Consider the following 27,555-nt stretch of genomic DNA (forward strand, 5'->3'; position numbering starts at 1 on the left):
GGGGTTTTAAACCAGGTGTTCCAAATCAACATACAAAACCACTGCTAGAGAAAATAAATGTTTATGTAAAGAGACAATGTAATAGCCTTTATAACAACTTCTCTGTATGATAACTAGCCCCAGTCTCCCCTATTTATTTGTTTATCATGTCAAGTAATTTGAAGATAATACAGTACTTAACTGACAGCTAACCTAAATTACAATAGTAGGATTTTTGTTTTTTAAGCAAGAGTAACAATAGTGATGATAACAAACTGGTACAGACTGTATTTCAATTGTATGGATACAGGGATTGATTTTGTGGCTGATGATTCATGGCCTCTGTATTCTTATTCTTTTCTTTTTCCAATGAACAAACGTAAAATTGCAATTACGGAGCATCTGGGGCACCCTTGAAGGGCCTGTGCTTGATAATTCCAGTCCTCCTCACTGGCCCTTTTCTTCCCCCCAGAGAGCTGCATTAAACATAAAGGCCCTGCATGGATGAGTGAGTCAACAAATGACTGGGACCACTAAATAGGATTATGATTTCGCCTATATGCCACCTCTCCCGGCCTGCTGCCTACCTGCCTGCCTGCCTGCCATTGTGTCATTAAATATGGGTCTGAGTTTTTAAATAAACATGATTTCAAGTCTTCAGATGAAGGCACTTATTGCATTTACTAAGGGGCTTCTCTTACCATGCTTGAGTGACCGTATCAATCAAAGTGGCGCTTCTCAACTGCAAAATCTTTGCTAATATACATGAAACTGTTACAGCTGTTGGTCTAACCTTTCAAAACGTCTCCTAAGGAGCACAGTGATATTTGCGCTTAATAAAATTATGCCCACCAGGAGAATAGTGCACTGACATTTGCCATTTGTCAAGTCAAGGCCACTATGATCCCCATATGCCATTAACTCACTCACTTCAGAGGGTATTTTAGCCATGTTCACACTTGGCACAGCAGACTGGAGTTACTTACACTAGCGTTTAAGTCATAGCTTCCCTGGGCAGATGCCACACAGGTGGCTATTACCACTGCTGGTGAACTGCAGGCTTTGAATATCAGCCATAGAAAACATGGAAGTTTGTTACTGTGCAACGAAGTGCAGGAAAATGTGTATATGGAAAAAGTTTTGTCTTGGGTATTTTGGCTCTGGATTGTGCACCAGAGGGAATTCAGATTAACATTTCAGTAAGTTTTTAAATAACACTACACAGTGTAAATAGAATCAAGGCAGGCAGACATGGGCTTCATCCCAAATGACAAGCAATCCATACTACACAAAAGGTGCCCAGAGTGTAAAGGCCTAATATATTACAATTTTCCAAGTGTGTTTACATGTATGCAGATATTTTTAAGCTAAATTTGAATGCATATATTTCTGGGCTAATATAAGACACAAACCACGTGTGCTATGGAAGATACTTTTTCAGGAATGCAAGACAGAAGTTTTCACACCTTTAATGCTGTTTTTTGCTGGTTTAAGCTGGTCAAGATAGTATTCAGCTGGTTTTGCTGGTCAGCCAGCTGATCTCCCATGCACTCTGATCAGCTGACAAGTGTCCAAAATCCCTCCAAAACCAGCAAACCAGACCAGCTTGAGTGACCAGCTAAAACCAGCAAACCAACCTAGGTTTTTTTTTTTTTTTTTCTTAGGGGATGTTAACACTTAAATGCAAAAAATATGCTAACAGTAAGCAACACAGGGTCTGTGGTATCAAGAAACAATTTTATGATGTGGAAGTATATCCCAATATAGGCGTACTGTCTTGAGAGGTTAAGGAGAGGCTTCATAAAATACCAAAGCTTATCAAATTACAAAACATATGAAACAAATAGATAAGACAGCATGTTTAACATTGTTCCCCTAACCATAGCTTGCTTAACATATTTTGGAGTAAATTTTGGTCCTGTAGCAGTCAGCTGGCACAGTGGAGGAGGATGAGGAGATGACGTTTCGTGTGGTGGTTGAAGACATTCAGACTGGAGAGGGAGGGAAAGCAGGAGATTCAGGCTCAGTGGAGGATCCAGGGGAGAACTGTTGGAGCTTCACACTGCCCGTTGTGGAGGAACCGGGAGAGACCAACCTGAGCCTCAACCTCCCCACAGGAAGACTGCTAAGAACCCCCTCAGAGGAGAAAAGTCGACACAGTTCTGATGAAACCAAGTCCAGTAAGATAAATTCAACAAAATAAATGTGACATCACACACCATACACTCAATTTATTGGATTACTAAAATAGAGATGTGACGAGGAGGAGGGTGTGGCCGGGCCTTAATGGTGCATGTGTGTCTGTGTTCGTTTATGTTTTATGTTGTTTTAAGTTCATTTATATCATTAAACCTTTATGTTGACTGCTCAGCCGGTTCCCGCTTTATGCTGACTGCTCAGCCGGTTCCCGCTTCCTCGTTGCCCGGACAGGCATAAAATATAACAACATAATACATAACAAACATAGACACACATGCAGCACGGCTGCGTGCGTCTCTCTCCAACTTGCGCCTCCAGCTCACCTTTATCTCAGCTGATTCAGCGCTGGCCGTGCAACATCATGGCCTGGCCATGCCCTCCTCCTCGTCACAAGAGAGAATTAATAATTTTCTGGAAAGTACTATACAAAATGTATCTATAAACAGTATAAACTGGCCCTTATTTGGACAATAAAGCTGCACTTAAAACTGTATGAACATCTTTTCTGTTTAGATTATAAACTATCAAACCAAGTGTCATTTATTTGAAAGAAATACCCACTTTTAAAGCATAACATTTCACAAAAATAATATATAATAAAAAAGAATGTTTAAAGGTTTAAAATTATAAAAGAATAGATATACTGTTGAAAAGAAGACACTTTCTTGTTGTTAAACTTAGTGGAACATGTCTATAGTTACTGTGGTGAACTACACCTACTTTGCTAGGACACCTGTGAAACTGAGGGGAACTGACTTGAAATTTATTTACTTCTGAGAAAAGGCCTAGCATCATTTGTTTGCAGCTGCCACTTGGTTTGATCATTTGTTATCTAATTCAGTGGCATTCTTTAGTTGGTAAATTTGTTTTAAAACAGATATTATTTTCACAGTTTTGTTTGGTGTTACTGGCGGTGCAGAAATTACTCACCTTTAGGAATATTTCACCCAAAAATGAAAATTCTGTCATCATTTACTCACCCACATGCCATCCCAGATGTGTTTTACCTGAATTCTTCTGCAGAACACAAACAAGGATATTTAAAAGTATATCTTAGGTCTGTAGGTTCATGCAATGCAATATCTGTTTTAGAAACCAGTTCTCTCAGAAGTTACATAGGCAGTACTAAACTCTGTGGAGAGACTCGATTTTGGCATGGCAAAGACTACTGCAACTTCATCCTTAAAGACTGTGTCAAGCTCAACAAGCCTTTTGATGGTATGCCACAATTTACATCTACTGTACATCAAATTTAATGTTTAATATAAATTATCTGTAATATCAGAACATGCAACCACAGCCTAAATGTCTTCAATTTATAAGTAAACCTGAGCTGATTTATTTTGCTTTTCAAAAACAATATGCATGACATTTAAGGATGCATATACTGTACATATTTCTGTTTGTACTGTGTTTGCAACAGTGCAGCTTTAGGCCTTAAGGCAAAAAACAAACAAGCAAGACAAAAAAATTACAACTACACAACTTTGATATCGGGAATGAGGGAAAGAAGATGTGGAAGTTGTTTTCAAACACCCCATTCTGCAGTCAGTATGGGGTTATTTTCCCAGCTCTATTCTCTCTCAAGAGGGAGATAACGTTTTTGCATCTCTGCTCTGTGAATCTGAAGTCCTGGTTTTCTACATAGTACCAACAGGGTAAGACACAGCAGGAGAATAGAGTCTGATAGATATATGCATTGAAATATTATAAAACGGTTGTGCATTGTCAAAGCCAGTGATAGAGACAGGCCACCCTGTGATGGCTTCAAAGTGCCTGTCTGTCATCCCTGTATAATGGCTTGAATTATGTTATTATTAATTATGGCGATTGTTTGTAGTTTATTTTTCTCTGGTTCAGATTTCATTGACAGGTATAAGACACCACAAATGCCCTGGCATGATATTGGCGTTTTGGTTCATGGGAAGGTTGCAAGAGAAATGGCAAGGCATTTCATCCAGAGGTGGAACTTTACAAAGGTAGGCAAAATTAGATAAAGTCTAAACATCTCAATTGTTTCTCCTAGAGAGCAATGAGACTAAATGGAGAGCAAACAGAGACTTTGCTTAAGTCTCCTGCTTCTCAGCTTTTTCTCTGTAAAAATCCTTTTTAGAAGAGACTTCAACAATGTTACAAAATGTGATCAAATGTGTCTAGATACAGTACCAATGTCTGAAATCAAAAGATTTTAACATAAACTCAGACAGTTCTAAACATTTTTGAATTCCAAGACTAAATTGTCTGGACCCTGGGCTATGTTATCCACAGAAATTGAATGGCTCTATCCTATTGCTGTACGTCAACAATTAGTTTCTCTTTTTATTATTCCTAAACAATATTATATGAAACATTTGAGATTATACTTAATTGAAACATAACTGAGAACTCCACAAATCTACTTAGGAATGAAAGCACAAACTCTGAGCAATAAAATGTCACTTTGAAACTAGTATAATGGAGTGTTACAAATAAAGCACGATTTTCATGTCACATATTACTGTGTATTATTTATTATATGGCTATAAACCATATGTTCTTGAATGTCCAGAGAAAAATCAACATTTTTAAATGTTAGAATGTGCACATATACCACCTCCATTCAAAAGCCTAATTCTACAAACAAAAGATCAGAGAGCATGCATGAACCTGAGGTTTCCAGCCTCTCTCAAGTCTTTTTTTTTTTTTTTTTTTTTTTTTTTAAACAGCATCTTTATTAGCTTGAGCTTAGCACCCCCTGCAGTTGCTCATTGTGTCCTGTTCTGAATGGCGTCGGCATTCAATGGCTATCCGCTCTCTCAGCCCACTTTTAGAGCAATTAGAGGCCTTTTTACTTTGATTGTTCGGTAATTGAATTCGTTTGAGGCCTGTATGATTTCCTTCAGATTATGCCAGTCATATTTCAGGCTTGGCTACCGATCAGACACTCTGCTGGTGAATAATTAAAGGAGAGGAAGACAGGTGTGTGTGGGGGGCTGAGGAGGACAAACAAAAGGCAGTTGAATGCCACTGATGAGGTGTTTAGTGAAATGAAAATGTACGGCTCAAAGACAGACTAGTCACATTTATATGCTTTGCTTTTGATTAGGGAACGATGTTCACAAGAAAGAAAGAAGTGAGAACAATTCTGTCAGTGATTTGTGTAGGAGACAATATGAAATATATTAGAGGACTTTTCATTGTTTGAGAAACTTGTATCTCATACAGCCGCATTTCTGGTATTCAAGTTTATTTGATTTTTATAAAGACTTTCCATGTACAAACCAAAAGGAAAAGAGAAAACTTGGATGATAAAATAACTCCTGAAAATATTATACATATACAATATTATGTGTTATATTAAATATGTGTAACTGACCTTAATTTTAATATCATTTTAATATTAAGGTACTCTCTCTCTCTCTCTCTCTCTCTCTCTCTCTCTCTCTCTCTCACACACACACTCATATATATATATATATATATATATATATATATATATATATATATATATATATATATATATATTCATATCATTATACTATTTTTTTATATAAAAATATTTATACTTAAAACAACTTACTGTGTACTTAAATCTACAACAGATTGTTTAGGTGTTTTGCTGCAAAACACATTAATATACTTTTGATAATTCATTAAATATATTGCACGTTTTATCCCAAGAATAAAATATTAATGTTAATAATGTTTTATATTTTACATTTAAAAATTAATAAAATATTATTTCTAACAAAATAATTGTAATATTATTTTAATAAAATACTGTTAAAATAATATTTTAATACAATTATTTAATGAAAAATTATTATAATAATTAATAATAATTACTTAAAAATAACACAATTTAATATTTGTGATGATCTTTTTTCCTAATAATAATAATAATAATAATAATAATAATCCATTTGTAATACCTGTGGTAAAGTTATAATTATTATTAGCTCCCATATAGGCTTATACCAAACATAACTAGAACTGGTATCTATTCCCCACTCTCCTACCACATGATCAGTTTTAAGCTAAACACATGAAATAGTAAATACATTTTTTTTTTTTTTTTTTTTTGGTGATTCACTATCAAGGTCACTAGAGTTATGAGTATCACTTGGGCAGCTGCCAACAGCCCATGCGCAGAGTTAATGTTAGTTCTTCCTCATCAGGGCTCAATGGATTTTAATCAACACATTATGCCAGTTGTTAATTGCCTGAGAACCATCTGTTTATAACCACACAGCCCAGATGCCCACTGTGTAAACTAACCCGGCATACAGATCGCTAATTTGCACTCCGAGCACTTCCTTCAAATTGGGTGAAAACGTCAAGCAAAATAAAACTTCAGAAGAAATGACAGCTTAACAGAACTTATATATATATATATATATATATATATATAAAAAATTTGTAAAAAATTTATATATATATATATATATATTATATATATATATATATATATATATATATATATATATATATATAATTTTTTTTAAAAAAAAGGTCAAGGCCAGGTTTTGCTTTGTATTAAGACAAATGTTTTGTACAGAACAAATTAGATGAAATTAAAGGGATAGTTCACCCAAAAATGAAAATTCGGTCATCATTTACTCACCCGTACGTTGTTCCATACCTGTATGGCATTCTTACTTCTGCAGAACACAAAAGGAGATGTTAGGAAGAATTCTGAAGTTCCATACAAAGAAAATGAATGGTGACTGAGGCTAACTTTGTGCCCAACATTTCTGTGGCAGCGGGGGCGTGGTCGAGCATCTGTCTGGAGAGAGAGGCTGTGTCTGGTTTCGAAGGCTGCGTGCTAGGTAGGACGCGTCTTTTGAAGGCTGCCCAGTATACCGAGTCTCCTCTAAACAAGCCTCGTTTAAACGAGACGGCCTTCGTAGGACAAACGGAAACGTAACGTAACATGGTTGCTATGATAGCACGCCACATTTTAACAATGAGAAGGGAACAAAGTCCCTCTGGAAAGGAAAGTATTAGGTACATTTTAGGAGAGTTATAATGATGTAAAGAGAAAAGAAAATAGATTTTACAGGTGTACTTTTAGTCTAATACTTTATTTTAATTATATATTCATATAATTATACATATTATATACTCTGCACCCATCTACTGAGGTACTTCAACTTGGAAATTAACATTCCTTGCGTTTGAACATCATATTTACGGGAATTTACGGAAAATTAGCATAATTTTTTTTTTTTTTTTTTTGACATTTCCGTTGAAGCAAAGAATTGTGGGTTGTGAGTGCCCACAAAAGATACACCTCATGCATCCTCCGAATTCCCGTGAAAGAAGGTCGCATTCAAATGCTGCATTTGAAGTGTCCTACTCGCTTTTCTGAAACGAGACATCCTCGATGACGTATGCGGCTGACAAATGCGACCTCTGGAGGACGCAGCCTTCCAAACGAGACACAGCCAGAGAAAGTGGTAAGGGCGATTACAGCTGAGCTAGATTATGTCTAACACCTGTCTCTAATTCCAGTGAGCATGGGTTGAGCGGCATATAAGCGGCCACGCCACCAGCGGAGGGCAGAGAGTGTCAGGGAACAAGAGTCCTGCTGTGAAGCTGAGGTATAGATGTGAAACTGAAGTATAAATGTGAAGTTGATTTACTGTGAAGCTGTAAGCCCAGAAAGTTGCAAATTAAAAGCCTTACCTGTGTGCGGAGAAAACCGGTTCCCTGTGTCCTCCTTCCCTCCTGCTGTGAAGTCCTTTACACTGGTGCCTTAACCCAGGACAAATCAAGTTGGAGGAAGTATGCCCCATGGAGTCCTCCCATTGGCAGAGAGAGAACTACAGGCTGCTGCCCTGTCTGTGTTTGTCTTTTTGTTTAAGTTAACCATTAAATATTATTTAATGTTTTGAAACACTTGACTGAAATGTTTCCCATGATCTTAAAAATCTTTTGATCTGAAGGAGTATGCTTAAATGTTTGAAATTAGTTTTATAGACAAAAATATAATTGTGCCACCATATGAATTTATTTCATTGTAAATCTAAAATGTAATTTTTTTTTTTTGTTTGTTTTTTTTTTTAAATTGATGACTTGGTCCAAATAATAAAGAAAAGCAGCCAATAAGTACCCAGCATATAAAAATTATAATAAAGAATGAGTGTTTCAAAACTTTTGACAGGTAGTGTGTATATATATACACACACACACATACATAAACACATACATAGTGCAAATCTAATACAAATCTGTTATATACAGTGCAAGGGAATATAATGGCGGAAGAGGTTAGTTGTGTTGGAAAAATATAAAAAGACTAGACTCTGTATTGCACATAATTATTGCTCATTGGGGCAGTTTTAACTGTTCATGAGATGGATAGCCTGAGGGAAAAAACTGTTCCTGTGCCTGACGGTTCTGGTTCTCAGAGCTCTGAAGCGTCGGCCAGAAGGCAACAGTTCAAAAAAGTAGTGGGCAGGGTGAATGGGGTCCAGAGTGATTTTTCCAGCCTTTTTCCTCACTCTGGAAGTGTATAGTTCTTGAAGGGAGGGCAGGGGGCAACCAATAATCCTCACAGCAGTCCGAACTGTCCTTTGTAGTCTTCTGATATCTGATTTCAGAGCTGAACCAAACCAGACAGTGCAGAAGTGCAGAGGACAGACTCAATGACTGCTGAGTAGAACTGTATCAGCAGCGCCTGTGGCAGGTTGAACTTCCTCAACTGGCAAAGGAAGTACAACCTCTGCTGGGCCGTTTTCATAATGGAGTCAATGTGGGTCTCCCACTTCAGGTCCTTTGAGATGGTAGTGCCCAGGAACCTGAATGACTCTGCTGCCACAGTGCTGTTTAGAATGGTGAGGGGGGTCAGTGTTGGGGTGTTCCTCCTAAAGTCCACAATCATCTCCACCGTTTTGAGCGTGTTCAGCTCAAGGTTGTTTTGACTGTACCAGACAGCCAGCTGTTTAACCTCCCTTCTCTATGCTGACTCATTGTCATCTCGGATGAGGCCGATGACAGTGGTGTCGTCTGCAAACTTCAGGAGCTTGACAGAGGGGTCCTTGGCGATGCAGTCATTGGTGTAGAGGGAGAAGAGTAGTGGGGAGAGCACACATTCTTCCTCATCAGGCACCAGTGCTGATTGTACAGATGCTGGAAGTGAATTTCCCCTGTCTCACAAGCTGGTGCCTGTCCATCAGAAAACTGGTAATCCACTAACAGATAGACGTGGGAACAGAAAGCTGGTGTAGTTTAGTCTGGAGTATAGCTGGGATGATGGTGTTGAAAGCCGAACTGAAGTCCACAAAATAGATCCTTGCATATGTCCCTAGTCTGTCCAGATGTTGCAGGATATGATGCAATCCCATGTTGACTACATCCTCCACAGACCTGTTTGCTCAATAAGCAAATTGAAGGGGATCTAGAAAGGGTCCAGTGATGTCCTTCAGGTGGGCCAACACCAGTCTCTCAAATGATTTCATGACCACAGATGTCAGGGTGACAGGTCTGTAGTCATTAAGTCATGTGATTTTTGGTTTCTTTGGGACAGGAATGATGATTGAACGTTTGAAGCAGCATGGGACTTCACACTGCTCCAGTGATCTATTGAAGATCTGTGTCAAGATGGGGGCCAGCTTGTTAGCACAGGATCTAAGACACGTGGGTGAAACAACATCTGGGCCTGAAGCTTTCCTAGTCTTTTGTTTCCGAAATACATGGCACATCTCTTCTTCACAGATCTTAAGTGCAGGTTGAGTATCAGGAGGGGGGTTGCAGGAGGTGTTTGTGTGAAGTGAAGGTCAATGCGGGTGTGAGATTGGGCCTTTCAAATCTACAGTAGAACACATTCAGGTCGTCAGCCAGTTGTTGGTCCACCACATGGTTGGGGGTAGGAGTCCTGTAATTCGTAAGTTGTTTCATGCCACTCCACACTGATGCAGGGTCGTTAGCTGAAAACTTGTTTTTCAGCTTCTCAGAGTATCTTCTTTTAGCCACTCTGATTTCCTTATTCAGTGTGTTCCTGGCCTGATTGTACAAGACTTTATCCCCACCCCTGTAAGCATCCTCTTTGGCCTGATGAATCTGCCTGAGCTCAGCTGTAAACCATGGTTTGTCGTCCTTGAACGTTAAATAAGTCCTAGTAGGAATGCATATATCCTCACAGAAACTCATATATGATGTAACAGTATCTGTGAGCTCGTCCAGGTTGGTGGCTGCAGCCTCAAAAACACTCCGGTCAGTGCAATCAAAGCAGGCTTGTAGTTCCAGCTCTGCTTCATTGGTCCATCTCTTTACAGTCCTTACTACAGGCTTGGTTGATTTGAATTTCTGTCTGTAGGTTGGAAGAAGATGAACCAAACAGTGATCAGAGAGTCACAAATCTGCTCTAGGGACAGCACGATATGCATCCTTTATTGTTGTGTAGCAATGATCCATATATATATATATATATATATATATATATATTTTTATTTTTTTTTTCCAGATATTTCTGTCTCTGATTGGGCATGTAATGTGCTGTTTGTATTTGGGCAGTTCACGTGTGAGATTTGCTTTGTTAAAATCCCCATGAATAATATTTAAATGAGTCCAGATATTGTTGTTCCGTGTCTGTGATCTGATCAGCCAGCTGCTGCAGCGCGGCGCTCACACGTTTGGCGCGATATACACACTCACCTGAATAAATGAGGAAAACTCCCGCGGCAAGTAGAAAGGCTTAAAGTTAATAAAGAGCGCTTCCAAATTAGGACAGCACATCTTCTTTAACGTTGTTACATCTGTACATCTGCATGTTCCACCGCCTCTCGTTTTCCCCGTTAAATCTGCGATGCGATCCACTCTGAACGTTGAATCCAGAACAAAAATAGAATGACTAAATGGCTTGGAAAACAATGATAAAGAATATTGTTGCCTTCATATGCAGATAATTGATGGTGGGTGGCAACACAGTTTCCTTTGTTTCTTGGAAATCAAAGCTTGTCTCATGTTCAAACGACCTTTGAACCATGTGCTAGGCCAAGTAGAAAACAGTCTGAGTATAGTCTAGATAAGACAATATCCATTAAAAACCTTAGTTTCAAAAAACCGTTATACACACGGCCATCAATTTACCGTAATCAGCAGCACTGTCTAAGACCAAACAAAGGAACAGAGACTTTTATTCAGCCTGAAACAAGTCCTCTGTCTCTGGGGAGTGGAGGAACGAAACAGGGGTTGATGGTCAGCCCAACAGGCTATCTGGATGTGGCACAGTAATTAGCGCTCTTTAGGGGTGTGATTTTGGAGTCAACGACAAGCTTACAGTCTGATCCCAATCAACTCTTCTTTTATTTGCTAGTTGGTGAAGAAGCAGTCGGGGGCGACGTGCCACCCCTGCCTCATACCCAAGTCTCTCTCAGCACCCATGGTGCCAACTGAGAATGGTGGCAAATCCACACAGGCTAACGTGCAGGTGAGATAGCAACACCAAACCACATGAGTTCCTCTTTTAAACTTTCTTCTGAATTCGATTTGGTAGTTGATGCATAATGTGCCCATACACTTTTGTTTTATCAGTATCAAGATTTTACATTGAAATTTATATGAACGTATAAGGGAAGAGTATACTTAGTGTTTTAAGTTTTCACTATTTTATTCACAATTTTGTGTTCATTAGTTCATTTTAGTTCATTAATTTGGTTCAGATGTGTGTGTGTGTGTGTGTGAGAAATAAAGGTTTAAAAGTCCAAATATTCCATGTTACTGTATTATTCCATATGAGGTCATAAAAATTGGCATGCATGGTAATTATAAAATAATTAGCCAAACAATATAATAACAAATAAATAGCCAACGATCACCAGCCTCCGGAAAATTACACTATGGTGACATTTTGGCTAAATATATTTGTGGCGCTTTCATGACTAGGGTTGCCAATTTTCTACCAGCCTAGTACAGGACATTCCAGCTCTAAATACAGGACTTTTTTTCTTTCTGCTGGGCTCCTCTGCGAGATGCTGCACAACAGTTAAAGAGGTCCACCTAGAGCTTGTTTACATTGGAAAACAATTGAAAAACAGTGCTGACACAGGCAAAAATGTGTTAGGTGTGAACAGCCACTAATAGGCTATGCATAAAATGAAAAGCACTTTAATACAACAACCAGGAAGAACCAAATTTCTATCAATCTTCACTTTTAATAAACACTACTTTTGCCAAAAGAACAAAGCTGCAATCAATGGAGAAAAACAGTATTTTTCTGTCATCCCCATAATTATGCTTCAGCCTTTTCTGTTTTGAAAGCTCAATGAACCGGCTTTCCATTTAAAATTGAGGTCATCAGTTTGTAGACATTATATGACTAATGTGTTAAAAGTAGTATATTCGGCCTATCACAAAAAATGACACAATTATTTGGCCTTCCAGTGCCACTGCCTTAGTACATGTATTTGTATGGTTTAAGCAACTACGCATTATAATTGATTTTTATGAGAGAGAAAATGCGGTAGCACTTCATTTTACAGTACTGTTCTACATTTACATACGATATAATTACAACAACTACAGTAATTACTAGGTACTAACCATAAACCTAACCTTAACCCATATTAAGTATATGTAGTTGCCTAATATTACTCAGGGTAAACTACTTTCTTGGGTAAATACACTGTAAGTATACTGAAAGTACACATACTCTAAAATAATTTGCAACTGAAAATGCTAATGAAAATAATGTATTTGTCCTTCGATTAAAGTGTTGATGCTTTGGCAGTAAATAGTTTATCAAAAGGGAAATATAAGAAAATCACATTGATCTTTACTAAACCCTTGCTGTACTGTAATGTTTTTCTCACCTTCATTGAGTCTCTCTTCCAGAATGAGCACTGACATTTGCAATGCAATCTAATGTCATAATATGAATAGGTACAGAGAAACTGATACGCTAAAATATGGGACAAGCGTGAGATGATAAAACACGGGACAAACGACGTCCTGTATGGAATTAATAAGAAACACAATTTTGTTCCCTTAAATATGGGACAATTCCATATTATATGGGATGATTCCGTATTATACGGGACGGTTGGCAACCCTATCCATGACGCTTTTGGCACACATGTCGTTCATGCCCTTTGCATCGCACATGCAATGCTTTATCAGTTGAGGTAGTCACCACTGTGTGAAGAATAGGGTGAAAAATTAGTGTTTATGAACTGATAATCTTCAGCTCTACTTGTGATTTGTGTGAAAGTCAGTAAAAGTCATTATTGTTGCATTGCCTATTAATTTGACCAGGAAACTACCGTGATAAGTACTATACAGTACAGCAAATGTAAAAATTATTTTTCAAAAGAGTAGGTACGATAACGTGATACTATGAGACCAGGTTGCTCTCACTTAAGTTTTTCAAGAATATTTTAAGAATAGTTAAAATAAATAAAATAAAATAAAAATAAAAATAAATGGCAACAATTTGCAGCATGATGTAGTTAGAAATGTAGATATTGTGACAAGTTATATCAAATATTGTGATGTTTCTTCTTTCCCCAAAAATAAAAACAAGGTTTTGAAGTGCCAGTGGTCTATAGGCTCAAGGGTCCATGAGGAGTCCATCCATTATGCCGTCAATTTCTAACATTCTGCCTAACATTTCTGGTAAACAGACAGAATGGCTATTAAATGGTCCACTAGCTAGACCAGCACCAAACCATCACTAAACAGCGAATCTCTCTCTCTTTCTCTCTCTCTCTCTCTCTCTCTCTCTCTCTCTCTCTCTCTCTCAGAACCAGTTCTTCATAAGTTGTGCTGACAAAACCATTCACAACAGCATTGGAGATGCACTCGCAGAGAGAATCCTGCGAGCATACAGGTGCAGCCCTAACAATACAGACATCTATACAAACATGAAGAAAAAAACATAAACTGGCACACCTAACTCAATCATTGACTCGGCTACAGGGAGAAGTAGATGTTTCGGGCCTATGTGGTGATGCCTCTGTTGCCCAGCTTTGAAGATGACATCTCATCAGGGGGAGGCCAAGCCATCAAAGCAATCATGTACTTTAATTACAGGTAATAACACTCCAAACATGCATCTTCTGTAATCACCAAATTGCCACAATTAAGGCCAAAAATGCAGCCTGAACAGGGGCTCACAGCAAATTACACGTATGTAATGTGAAAACAACAGATCCTGCTCCTCACAGGCTACAAAGAGATGATTACAATCCCAGCTTGGAGTCTCAACACTAGGTTAGAAAAGAGGAACAGAAAGGTTGCCTTGGTCACTGGGGTTCAGGGAGGGATGTGATTGGTCATGTGAAAGAGAATTAAAGGGACAGTTAAAAAAAAAGAGAGTTCTGTCATTATTTACTTACCCTCATGTTGTTCCAAGCCCGTCTAAGGTTATTTTTTTCTGTTGAACACAAAAGGACACTCTTGAAGTAACTTCACATTGACCTTGTCCATGCAATCACAGTTCATAGTGTGCATGTCTGTCAAGCTCCTCAAAGGACAAAAAAAGCACAATAAAAGCACTTTAAAAGTAGTTCATAGAACTCAAGTGCTATATTCCAAGTCTTCTGAAGACATACAACCCTTTCCTTCAAGACTCAAGATTTGTGAGGAAAGAAGGTGTTTGGATAATGAAACCTCTCTTTCTCTTTTACAGGACACTGTGACGAGGGGAGCACTCAATTATAGAGAGGCTCAAATGTGTAAGTAGGCTACTGTGTGTATTGTAGAAGTACAGTATACACGTATAAATCTACACTATTCAGTAGATGTCACATTTGCAAAGACCGTGTCAATCTCTATACCAGGAACAGCAGTTATGAAGTGGTATGGCAAAATTCCATGCTGCTTGCACACTTTTCATTGCAATTAATTGTAGCTCTTGCATAGTGAAAATTAATGGTCTGTTTTCAGAATGTGACAAGAATAAATGAAGTATGTGATGTGTGTCTGTGTGTGTGCAAATGTACATATTTTATTTGTGTTTGACTGTGAAATGGCGGATTGCTGGATCGAATACATATTCTGCAGTCTTCGCATACATGCTGACCTGGATAGCCGCCTGGTCACTGAACTCATTTACGTGCACAGCAAGCTCATGATCGTGGATGACTGCACTGTCATTATTGGTCAGCCACACTTCTACAGACCTCACATATACAAAATATGTCTGTATTATTCTCAAGAAACTGTGGCATATGTGCTAGATAATTTCAGATTATTATTATTATTTTGAATCCTTTTATTTAAAAAGGTTACTGATGAACTTTCAAGAAACCATTTTTTCCCATCTCAGTCCCATAGGACCAGAGCTGGAACCAGCATAGACATAGCGACTACTAACATTCAGATTAGTGGTCAACAAATGTTTTTTGTTTTCTTCTTTCAATGGCTGATTCTTAAACAAGATAACATTTTAATATACTTTTATGGGGGGAAAAAATGACATATGTAATAATGATAATAATATTAATTATATATATATATATATATATATATATATATATATATATATATATATATATATATATATATATATATATAAAAGCAACATTTAGTTTTTTCCCCCTTTATATAATCCATTAAAATATAATGGTGATTAATGGAGACATTCCAATATTCTAATGGAAAACAAGCATTTAAGAATAATGTCAATGTTTTATTTTAAAATGTATTTTGATTACACACACAGTTAAATCTATCAAATAATTCAAATAAGTTCAGTATCCAGTTAATCATACTGGTAGTCAGTCATGGGTACACAAACAGCGCTGTTTCCCGAAACTGGCTCATAGTTAACCTGAGGTTTTTACAGGTCCAATTTTTTTTTTTCTTTTAGCTTTAAATCCTCATTATCAACTATCACTTCTCCTATCACACATTCAATGTTTATCAAGTGCTATACGTGAATTTTATATTTTTGTTTGGTCGAGCCAAGCCCTGTTCAGCTAAATCCAACTCTTTTATAATTTACTGTTCTACAGAGCCAAAATAAGACTTTGTTATTTTGATATGACTCAGATTCACTAGTCTGATTTTGAAAATAAAGGAATCAGTGCGTTTAATATCTTGAAGCTGTAAAATAATTAGTCGCCACTAGAGGGCATTGCAGCCAAAGAAAAACACATGCAGCGCGTACATGTGCAGAATAACAAACATCAACAGATGTTTATTAAACCGAAATAACGCCTGCCTCCTCCATCACCACAAATGTATTATTAAAAACCCATTAGGTTTTCACAATACATTTAATGTCGCTCCAATCTTGTTTGTCTTTATCAATTCCAATTATCCCTTCATCCTTATGAATGGGCTTTGAAGAAATCTCACAATTTTACACTGACACGTCCTTGCGGCTCTCAGTAGAGGTCGTCACTCCCAAATATAGATCCAGAACACGTTCCTGTATGGAGTTAGAATTGTTTCTAATTCGGAGACAAATGGAAAGAGATTCATAAATTGAAAGATGGTTCACAAATAAATTGAATGAGATCCACAAATAAATGTAAGGAGTTTCACAAAAAATGAAATGAATTCACAAATAAATAAAATGAGATATGCAAATCATTTTTTTTTAATTTTATTTTTTTACAAATATATATTTTTTTAACTCACAAACACAACTCTGTCCAGCATTCATTTGTGAATCGCACGCATTTATTTGTGGATCACTTGCTGTGCATTTGTGGATGGCATCTCACATTTGTAAATTCTGAAATATTTCTTGCCGGAGAGCTTGAGACAAACCACAAATAGGTGGACTCCACCCATCGTCTACTCAAGCCAATCAGATAACAGCCACATTACTCGGACCAATCGTAACATGTTCTATCTTCAAACAATCATGCTTCGTTTTACTATCAGGGCAGGACCAGAGTCACAGCGCTCTCATGAGCATGGAATCAAGCACATATAGATATCCAAGTCCGCAAACTTTTAAAGAAACAGGCGCCATCAGAAGAATACTGTGACTTAAGGTTCGTATAATTTTCTCTCAGTTATAAACATGTGTAGTGTCTTGTTAAATGTCGACAGCTGAAAATTGCCCATTTGCAGAGTGTCCTGATTATTAGCTGGCTGACTGTATGAGTCTGCTATTTTAATTTTATCCAAGTTTCTTGACTGAAACTCCTAGCTGCATAATGAAAAATGTATGTATGTGTCGTCAAAACCTCTACACTTAATGTTACGTGGCAGATCCAAACAGACACACTACTGAACACTACAAAAGAACAGTGGTACAAATAGTGCCTTTATAAAACATGAATCATATCAGATGATCTTAGGAACACAAACCATAAATTAATACCCTATATTACACAGGGTACAAGATCTGCTAAATATTTTTTAAATCTATTTATAAATTTATCTTGATTAAAACATGTCAAGTTCGTAGAAATGTAGTCTTCATTGTTTAATCCATGTTTGTTTTACAAATTTTTGAAAACATTTATTGTAGTTTCTATAAAAAAAATTAAATAAATGACTTAAAAAATGCCACATTGTGTAACGATCAAGTAAAAGCTATTAAAATACTTCCCTTGCACCTAAATACATGTATTCGCAATTTAATCAGTTATTTAAAAAAAAAAAAAAACATTATAAAAAAAAAAAAAAAAAAATTATACATATTTTTCAAGTTATCTTTTTTTTTTTTTTTTTTTTTAAACAAATATCATGAATTTTTGAGTCAAAAATATTAGAAAATTTTTGGGTCAAGTAATTTTCTAAGGGTTCTACCAAATGACCAGGAAAAATGTGCCTTTTCATTAAAATGTCAAAATATTGATATTTAATGATATGACAATGTAAAAAAAAAACAAAAAAAAAAAAAAACAATGTAAGAAAAAAACAATCATGAGGATCTAAAGGCATTGTTTTTTTGTTTGTTTTTTTTGTCACATGACAACAAAATGTCTACCAACATGTTGGCATATTTATATAAAATATTTTATTTTTACTAAAATATAATCTAATTACAGTAAATTTAAAAAAAAAAATCTTTAGAATCTAATTTCTGATTTGATTTTTATTTTTATTTACATGAAATATGACAGGACATGTACTTGACAGATTCACCCAATTTGTGAGATTTTCTCCATTTTATATATAAATATTAGTTTAATTTTACTAAAAAAGAATGTGGTTACATTTTAAAACATTTAAGATTATTGACAGCTTAGTTGAAATTTCATCTTTTACATAATTATCCAAGAAAGGCAATTAGCTTCCTGATATTTGTGTTAACTAATTAGAATATACCATGTAAATTGACTTCATCTGTTATTCTTTGCACTGTTCCATTATTAAATGTAATCCTGCATGAAATAAGCTTCTCTTGTTTAAGGCCTGTTCATGGCATGCTAACAGTATAGACATCAGTGATCCCATCAGTGACAGATTCTACAAGGAAATCTGGATGGTGACTGCAGCCAAGAATGCGAGTATGACAAGGTAAATAAATCCTACTTTAAACAGGTAAGAGCCACTGAAAGAGTGATGCACAGTCTACTGACACTGACCTTCCTTACAACACGCTCCAAATAGCCCTTGATTCGTTCTAAGAAAAGAGCTCCCTTTTATCACTGATCTAGGATATTTGATTAACTGACCCAGTCAATACAATGAGCTGACAGTCTGAATCAGGTTTTTTGCCTTTACAGATGATAATCCGTAATCTGATTCACATCAGAAATGAATTTTTCCATTTAAGGATCAATATTTACCCCATCAATTAGATTTTCAGGGGCATTTTTAACCTTCATGAGGGTGTATTTTTGAGTAATCTTACAAAAATATACATTTGTGTCAGTCTTTTTAACAAGTAATGTAATACTTCAGTTTAAACCATTTATTAATGTGAATTCTTTAAACGAATGATTAGACGTGACAGTGTCTCTTTATGTACACACATACAGTATGTATTTGTATATGCATGTATGCATACCTACCTAGACCTAGAATAAAATATTAAATAAATCATATGTGACAAATGAAACATGGAGGAATTTATTTTTCATTTCATTTCTATCAGGCAGACTTGAGTGAAATTTAAGATGACATTTATTTGATGAATATAAAACAGAAATGTAACGTTTCTCTTTGGCGTAAGCCCCGTCACAACTTGTTATTTCTACTCCCGATGACGTCATGGTTGAGGGCCGTTCTGTTGTGTACCTCATCCAATAGGAGTTGAGAGTTCGATCCTTTAGTGAGCAAGGCTTCAAGGGATTTGTAGTCTGTTTTGGACTCCCTTTGTTTGATTTTGGCATGGTTTTTATCAGTAAGATTTATGACTTTGTGTGTGGGCCTCAGTTAGGTTTTACGACTGTGTTAGGCCTGCCTTTGTCTTCTATCTGAATACATGAGGCCCAACATTCCCCCCTTTGGTCTGAAGAGTTGGTTGTTGTCCAGCATCTTTAGAGCAACTGAAGGGCCGAACAGTTCTTGTCGGTTCACAGTAACCTGTGGGTTACGCCATCCATGTATTCCTGATAGGAAAGAAAACATTTGCACAGTCCAAACAGTTCATTAGAGTTCACAGAGGCTTTATCGTCTGGACAGAGATTGAGGCACATCTAGGCATAGAACTTCTAGCTAAATCTAAAACTACATTCATCACACATAAACATTTCAAGTTATTGGTAGGCACAGCATTAACCGTAACACAATCCTTTGTTGTTCTTTGGTCATAACACAAAATCAAAGTAGGACCTGACAACGGTTACTAGGAACAAAATGTTAGAGGAAAGGATAGGAGGGTTAAAGGTTAAAAGGCTTACGCTTGGAAATGATTAGGGTTAACCTGTGGGATGGGCTCAGACTGGTGTGTAAAACGCGGCTGTACAAGAAGGAGGGAGTCCAGTCTGGCCTGTAGGTGTTGAATGTACCTGTACATGGCGTGTGCAATAATTGCCGCAATGATCCAACCACTAAGGAGGAGCCAGAGGGCAACCAAACTGATAGGGTGCTCTTGGTAAGATGACGATCTGCTTATGTGACTAGGAAATATAGTGGTCAAGCCAGTCGGTTTGAGACTGAACTTCACTAATTTCATCCCTTCAGCCTGAAGCTGCTGTTGAAGGGTTTCATCAATGGTGAGGTTGTGACCTCTAAATGCGTCCATGATCTCAATTTCTGCGTCATGTTTGTCGACGCTGAGATGGAGGACAATATTGTCAATGTGCACGGTGGCTCCTTGGGGAACCATTAAGAACACCGTTTGGTTTGGTAGCCTTAGTTTAGTGGCTATATCATGAAGGTAGTATGACATTGGGACTTCGGTGGCTGGTGTGTTAACGAGCCAGCGATTGCCTGCTCACTCTACCCTTGTCTCTGTTCCTTCATCTTTGACAGATATGCTACCTTGACACTTTTGTTCAGGGGATTCGGCACTTAGGCCGCAGAGGTAGTTAGTCACCTCTCTAACAAAGGGTTGTGTTTGGACAAACCCATTGAATGTCCTTTGTCTTGGTACACATGTTTAGGTTAGGGATAAGGTAAAGCGAGGGGTCCTCATCATGGTAGACGAGTGTTGGTGGTGTTTTGATGTGAATGTGTGCGTTACCTCTCTGAAAACCAACATTAAATACAAACTTTAGTCTGTATATTTTCTGCCTTTCTATAATGGTAGATTGAGGATAAATCCTATTTCGAGGTTCTGAGGATTTACATGGATTGGAATTCATTGCTGAGACTATATGCCAGGTGTATCTGTGAAGGTTGCACAATGGAGATAGTAGCAGATCTAATGATTTGTTCGACAAGGTCTAGTGAGACCAGGTAAGCTGGAATCCTTCCACCACTCAGACTGTTGACTGAGGAGCTAATTTCCCTGAGGTCCTGCATTAGATCTCTAATGATACGCACATAAGTTGTCTTCTCTGACAAAGTCCCTAAAGCATGCAAAGTGTTATTGATAGGAGCGGAGTGCAAATTTACAGTGACTATAGTACCCTGAAGGGTTTTACCAGGCCCTGTAATTGTTCTTGTTGGAGTCGTTTTCTCTGCTGGATTTTTGGATGATGGCGACTTGTCCATCTGAAGCTGGCGAACTGTTTTCTGGACCAAGTGGTCTTGGTATGTCAACCTGAGCCCACATGTGTCCACGACGGCAGTCAATGAGCGGAGCCAATCGGTTCAGTAGGTGCTGGCCATTTAACAGTGGTTCCGTATTAATGGGACATGTGTAAACAGGGTGTACTAGCATCATCCTTTGAAAGGTAATGTCGATCCACACCCGTTTTGTGATAGACGACTTATCTTGCATGTAGCTTGTGATGCTAACGCTGCAGTTCTGTCTGTAACAGTTTGCCAAGGGAGAGCTTTGCTCTAGCCACCTCTGCGAAGGTGTTGGAACCCATTAGACTTATTTCGGAACCAGTGTCGAGTAGTGCGTGGGAGCTGATGCACCCATGTGTCAGGCGTTGCCCTTACGGAACAGATCGCCCAAGAAGGTCAGAAAAGGATGGCGTGGCATGTTAGGAGTGACTGTTTTGGGGAGCAAATTAGACCCTGTTCCCCTTTCCCCAACCTACAAAGTAAACTTTGGCGTTAACAGGAGGGGGTACATCGTCTAGTCATACTGACGGGGTTTCAGCGCCATGTTCCTTTGAGGAGTTCAGTGGACCTGGTGAACAACGGAGCACGTCAAGCTTTGTTACTAGCTCAGTCAAGCATCTCCTTATATCCTCCATATCCTTTCTCAAATCTTGTTCTCTGAGGGGGTTTGAAATCTTTTCTACCCACCCACCTTCTTGTTTGGGTTTTCGAACCGCGCCTTTCCTTTTGGCCGGCGGACGTTTTGTTGTTTAGGCCTGCCGTGACCCTGGGGTGTGTCTGGTCATCACCCCCCTGGTTCTGTTGCCTACCCTGCTGGCAGGGTGATTGGCACCTCTGGGGTCCTGTTCTAGCATTCACCTTAACGCGAGGCATTTCATTGCCTTCAAGCACTAGGTCTGCATATTCTGAGGCTTGAATCCCCAGGACTCTGGCGTCGCCTTCATGCCCTCGGGCAGGGTGCAAGCGTGTCTCCCACGCCAGTTGCGCATACCTTCTGATTTCCTGCATGGTGGGGATGCCCGTTCTGCAGTGCATTGTGATGTCATATCGCACGCACTCATGAAGGTTGTGAAGGAAAAGATACTTGAAAGCCCGTTCCTCCTCCAGACCAGGTGCTTTACTTCCTTGGGAGTACGTGGTTCTCAGGTGTCTGTAATACTCACGCGGAGGCTCGTGCCTCTTCTGGGTGATGGCGAAAGCACCTATGGTAGCGGAGGCTTCGTCGATATACAGCAAATACTCCTCACGTAGAGCTTTACACAGAGCTGAGTAGCGGTTTCGAGTACCAGGCGGTAGTGTTTCCTTGAACACATGGACACTCCTTACTGTGGTCTTCCATATGAGTTTGAGTTTTTCACGCGATGAAGCATAAGGCAAGTCAACCAGACAGTGCTCAATTTCTCTGAGATAATTGTCAATGTTTGAATCTCGATTACTTGCGTCAAAGCGCTGTATGTCCCCTGCGAGGGACTCGAGTTGTCAGATGCACAAGCCTTGGTGTCGGTATGACCATGGGTCGTCCGAGTCACCCGAAACACCATAGTCACTCGGATCGCTATAGCGATGAGGACAACTTCCTCCCCTTCATGGTGGGGAAGGAGTCCAGTCGACACATGGGGGTGGACCCCGGGTTGCGTACAGCTCCCTGGCTAATGGGATCCTCGAGCCACTTACACCACTCTGGGCTTGAAAGTAATTTTCCCCCCTCCGTGGTGTGGAATCAGTTGTTTTGAAATGCATGGTGGCGTGACTGAAAACTGACTGAGGGGGGCAACTGTAAGGAGGGGCACCTGCATCCAACCAGCGGGCTGCTGGAGGAGCTTGAAAGGTGTCTCAGAGAACGAAGTCAGAGACTGTACCACTAGGGGCAGCTCGGCTCTTAGCGTGTGTCCCTGGGGTTCTCAGGGGCACATTTCTACACGTAGCGCTAAAGAGGGGGCCCTCTTCTATGTCAGATATTGTGCTGTGCGTTTCAGCTGCACTTAACTGATCTGACTCTACTCTTAGCTGGGCAGCTTGAAGCTGCCTGCGCAGGGTTTCGTCTTCCTCCTTAATCCGGGCATTATCTTCCTGTGCCTGGACTTTCTCAGCTTGGGTGCACCTAACTTCTTGGTGCAGGCTGAGATTTTCCCTCTGCACCGCTTGGTAGCTGCTCTGCAGCTGGGCGAGCTGGGCCTGGTGCTCTGTGGTTTGCAGTTGGGTTCTGCAGTGATGAAGAAGGGACATTTGGCCCACTAGGTCCGGGATTGTGCTCTTTGGCTTCCTGACCGAGTTGTTGACATAATCAACTATTCCTGCAATGCTTCATCACAACAACTAATATTGTAGCAGTTAAGGTTATCTCTCTCCTCTATGGAGAGACGGAGGACAGCAGCGACCACATCTTGCAGTGCTGGGTTGACTGACCTCTGTGGAGCTTCAGCTCCAGTCACGCGGGGTCATTGGTGACTCATTTTACTGGGGCAGTAAAAATTCTTGCGACACAGTGGTTCTGATAGCTTGTTGTTTTACAGTTTCTATAATGCTGACACAAACGCACAGGTGAGAGGCTTCGACCTGTGGCTTACGGGTTACTGTTATGAAATGTGCAAATTTCACTGCATTCTCTCTTTAGTGGATGTCAATGAAGTGACTTGCACCTCTCTGTAACATCTTGGTGAAAGCGTTAGGAGTTAAATAACAACAACAGCGGGCTTTGAGTAGACTATCGTAAACTTACCAACCCCTAATTCACTCTTAAAGGCACTTACACACAACACTGGCTTATGCTTGGCAAGTTGTGAGAGAAGTCAATTGTCAAACAGAACCAAACTTTGAAGTAATGATTCAAGTTATTACTTTGGATTCCTATGCATACACACTATGACAAACTGGCACGTAGGATGCCTCACACGGGGCACCAATTATTATGTAGGTTCTACTGGTTGTTTAGATCAGTTTTACTATCAGAAATAATTAATAATTATTTCTTTAGTTATTAATTAATATTTAAATTAAATAATAGAATCTAACTCATTAAAGCCTCATAAGGGGCACCAGTAACTGTAGTGCGCTACATTCAGGAGCGGGTTTGGTTATTAGCAATAATTAATAATTATCAAAGATAATTATAAATTATTTTAATCAATAGAACATTGATTTGAATCAATGTTAGCTCTTTTAATCCTTCACATCAACAATCAAAGATAACCATCAAATTCAATAGAATATTAATTATTATCAAAGATAATCATTAATTATTAAAATCAATGGAACATTGATTTGAATCAATGTTAGCTCTTTTAATCCTTCACATCAACAATCAAAGATAACCATCAAATTCAATAGAATATTAATTATTATCAAAGATAATCATTAATTATTAAAATCAATGGAACATTGATTAGAATTAACACTAGCTTATTGATCCTTCAAATTCAACAATCATCAAAGATAATTATCAATTATCAAAATCAATATAATATTAATAAGGATTAATATCGCCAGGGCACCACCCTGGAATCAGGGACTAATAACCAGATAGTATAACAGTCTTAATATTAGATTGTTCTCTTAGGAAAATCGACATCCGAGGAATATTGACCTTGGTGTGATGCGCACAAAATGGCGGACGTGACTCTCGTGGAGAGTACGTCACGCGAGATTTCCGGCCAGAGAATATGGCCATGAATGTAGGCAGAGAGAAGCCGGCAAATGGCATCTGCCAGTTTACCGCGTGTCTCCGCTTGTACGATAATTTTCGGACAAAGCTGAGCTTTATCACGAAGTTATCTACTAGCCAAAAGTGTGTGCGAGAATGTTTATGAGGGGTCACGTGTGTGTGTGTGGTTAGTACGAGAGAGAGAGAGAGAGAGAATAATGTGGCGGCACCAAAGCCGGTTTCGCGATAGTGGGAGAGAAAGCAGCTGTTGGTTTATCACTCAGAGACGTGGTGGACGGCTCATAAACCATCCCGCGGTCTTTGGTTCTTTAATGGATAAACTCAGTGTGCCGGTCTTACCCACGATGGCGGAAATACACAACAGTCCAATGTGGTTGCACTACAACACAGCAGATCTCATTCATGATAACAGTACATTACAGTAATACGTCATGGTTACTTGTGTAACCTCCGTTCCCTGATGGAGGGAACGAGACGTTGTGTCGGTGTAGTTACACTAGGGATCACTCTTGGGAGCCTGAGACACTTCTGGTCTTTGATAAAAGGCCAATGAAAATTGGCGAGTGGTATTTGCATGCCACTCCCCTGGACATACGGGTATAAAAGGAGCTGGTATGCAACCACTCATTCAGGTTTTATGCTGAGGAGCCGATATAAGGTCCGGCCATTTCAGCGGGTAGTTCAGCGTTGTGGCAGGAGGGACACAACATCTCGTTCCCTCCATCAGGGAACGGAGGTTACACAAGTAACCATGACGTTCCCTATCTGTCACTCACTCGACGTTGTGTCAATGTAGTGACACTAGGGGTCCCTATACGAAACGCCACGATTGGCTGAACTGTGTTACGTGAACTGGCGGTATGTGGTGGGCAGACTACTGTGTGCCTCATAGCCAGCATACCAGGTCGACACGTAACCTCCCCCAACATAGTTATGAGTGTCGAACGGCCCTATTTGGGGACAAGTTGACTACCCAAGAGATAGAGACAGGCTTAACCCTGTCGTGGCCTCTTTTCCTCTTCTCTTTTTTCCACTCCCTAAAAAAGAAGGGGGATTATCCGACTGGGCCGCCAGGTCTAGTCAGGGGGTGTCCCTCCCATGGGGAAGACACAGCAGAGACCACACCTCGCCCAAAGAGAGGGGGGGATATTTAAGTGGAAGGATACATCATATGGTCTTTCCAACCATGTGGAGAGTCTTCAAGGTAGATCCTGCCCAATGGGGGAGGAGTTACTACAAACATGGGACTGGGGCAGAGGGGCTCTGCCCAAGGAAGACACAGTTTGCCAACAGGGAAATGTATTAGCGGAAGATATATATTGCATGGGGTTAGCCTTACAAGGAACCGCCACATGTGGAGCACCTACCCCAGAACAGGACCCTTAGTTAGCACGTGTACTGAGCCGGCAGTGAATCTCTCCGAAAACTCGACTGCCACAGGGCTCGGAGGAAGTCAACCAGGGAACAAACTTGTGAATACTACTGGGAATTAATGGCGAATGTCTTCAGCTCAAAAAGAGGTGGAAGACACTATGTGCAAGCAATACACCCGGCCGGCTATCCCGGGTTTATACGCTTGTGTTGCGTGCCACTACCTGGGACGAAACCAGTTCCACCCAGAGGTTGTAGGGCCTTGCAAAGGTGTTGGGTGTTGCCCAGCCCGCTGCTCTGCAAATGTCTGTTAGAGAGGCAGCCCTGGCCAGGGCCCAGGAAGCCGCTACACCCCTTGGTAGAATGGGCTCATAGCCCTACCGGGGGCGGCATGTCCTGGGCGAGATATGCCATAGTTATGGTGTCAATGAGCCAGTGGGAGATCCTCTGCTTGGAGACAATGCTTCCTTTCCGCTGTGCACCAAAGCAGACAAAGAGCTGCTCAGAGATTCTAAAGCTCTGCGTGCGATCCAAATAGATGCGTAAAGCACGCACCGGACACAGCAACGACAGGGCTGGGTCTGCCTCCTCCTGGGGCAGTGCTTGCAGGTTCACCACCTGGTCCCTAAAAGGGGTGATTGGAACCTTGGGCACATAGCCCGGTCGGGGTCTCAGGATCACGTGAGAGTAACCGGACCGAACTCCAGGCACGTTTCGCTGACAGAGAACGCTTGCAGGTCTCCTACCCTCTTGATGGAAGTGAGCGCAGTCAGGAGGGCAGTCTTCAAGGAGAGTGCCTTAAGCTCGGCTGACTGCAAATGCTCAAAGGGGGCTCTCTGTAGACCCTGAAGAACTACAGAGAGTTCCCATGAGGGAACGAGGTGCGGTCTGGAGGGATTCAGCCTCCTGGTGCCTCTTAGGAACCTGATGATCAGGTCGTGCTTCCCTAAGGAATTACATTCGACTGCGTCATGGTGTGCTGCTATGGCGGCAACGTACACCATCAAGGTGGAAGGGGAAAGCCTCCCTTCCAACCTCTCCTGCAGGAAGGAAAGCACTGATCTGACTGCGCATCTCTGGGGGTCTTCGCGTCGGGAAGAATACCACTTAACAAACAGACGCCACTTAAAGGCATACAGGCACCTCATAGAGGGGACCCTAGCCTGAGTGATCGTGTCTGCCACCGCAGGGGGAGACGGCGGGTGAGTTGTGACATACAACGAGAGCGCAGACCGCCTTGGCAGTTGACATATGCTACCGTTGCCGTGTTGTCTGTCCAAACTAACACGTGCTTGCCCTGGATCAATGGCCAGAACCTCCGCAGGGTGAGC

General features: G+C 39.9%; 1 pseudogene; it reads left to right on the forward strand.

The window, feature by feature from the left end:
* The window catches only part of LOC127448014 (phospholipase D1-like), a 44,540-nt pseudogene extending 29,082 nt beyond the window's left edge, over positions 1-15,458 (forward strand).
* Positions 15,459-27,555: the final 12,097 nt, after the last annotated feature.

The sequence above is a fragment of the Myxocyprinus asiaticus genome, chromosome 11 (assembly GCF_019703515.2).
Source record: "Myxocyprinus asiaticus isolate MX2 ecotype Aquarium Trade chromosome 11, UBuf_Myxa_2, whole genome shotgun sequence".
Taxonomy (NCBI): domain Eukaryota; kingdom Metazoa; phylum Chordata; class Actinopteri; order Cypriniformes; family Catostomidae; genus Myxocyprinus; species Myxocyprinus asiaticus.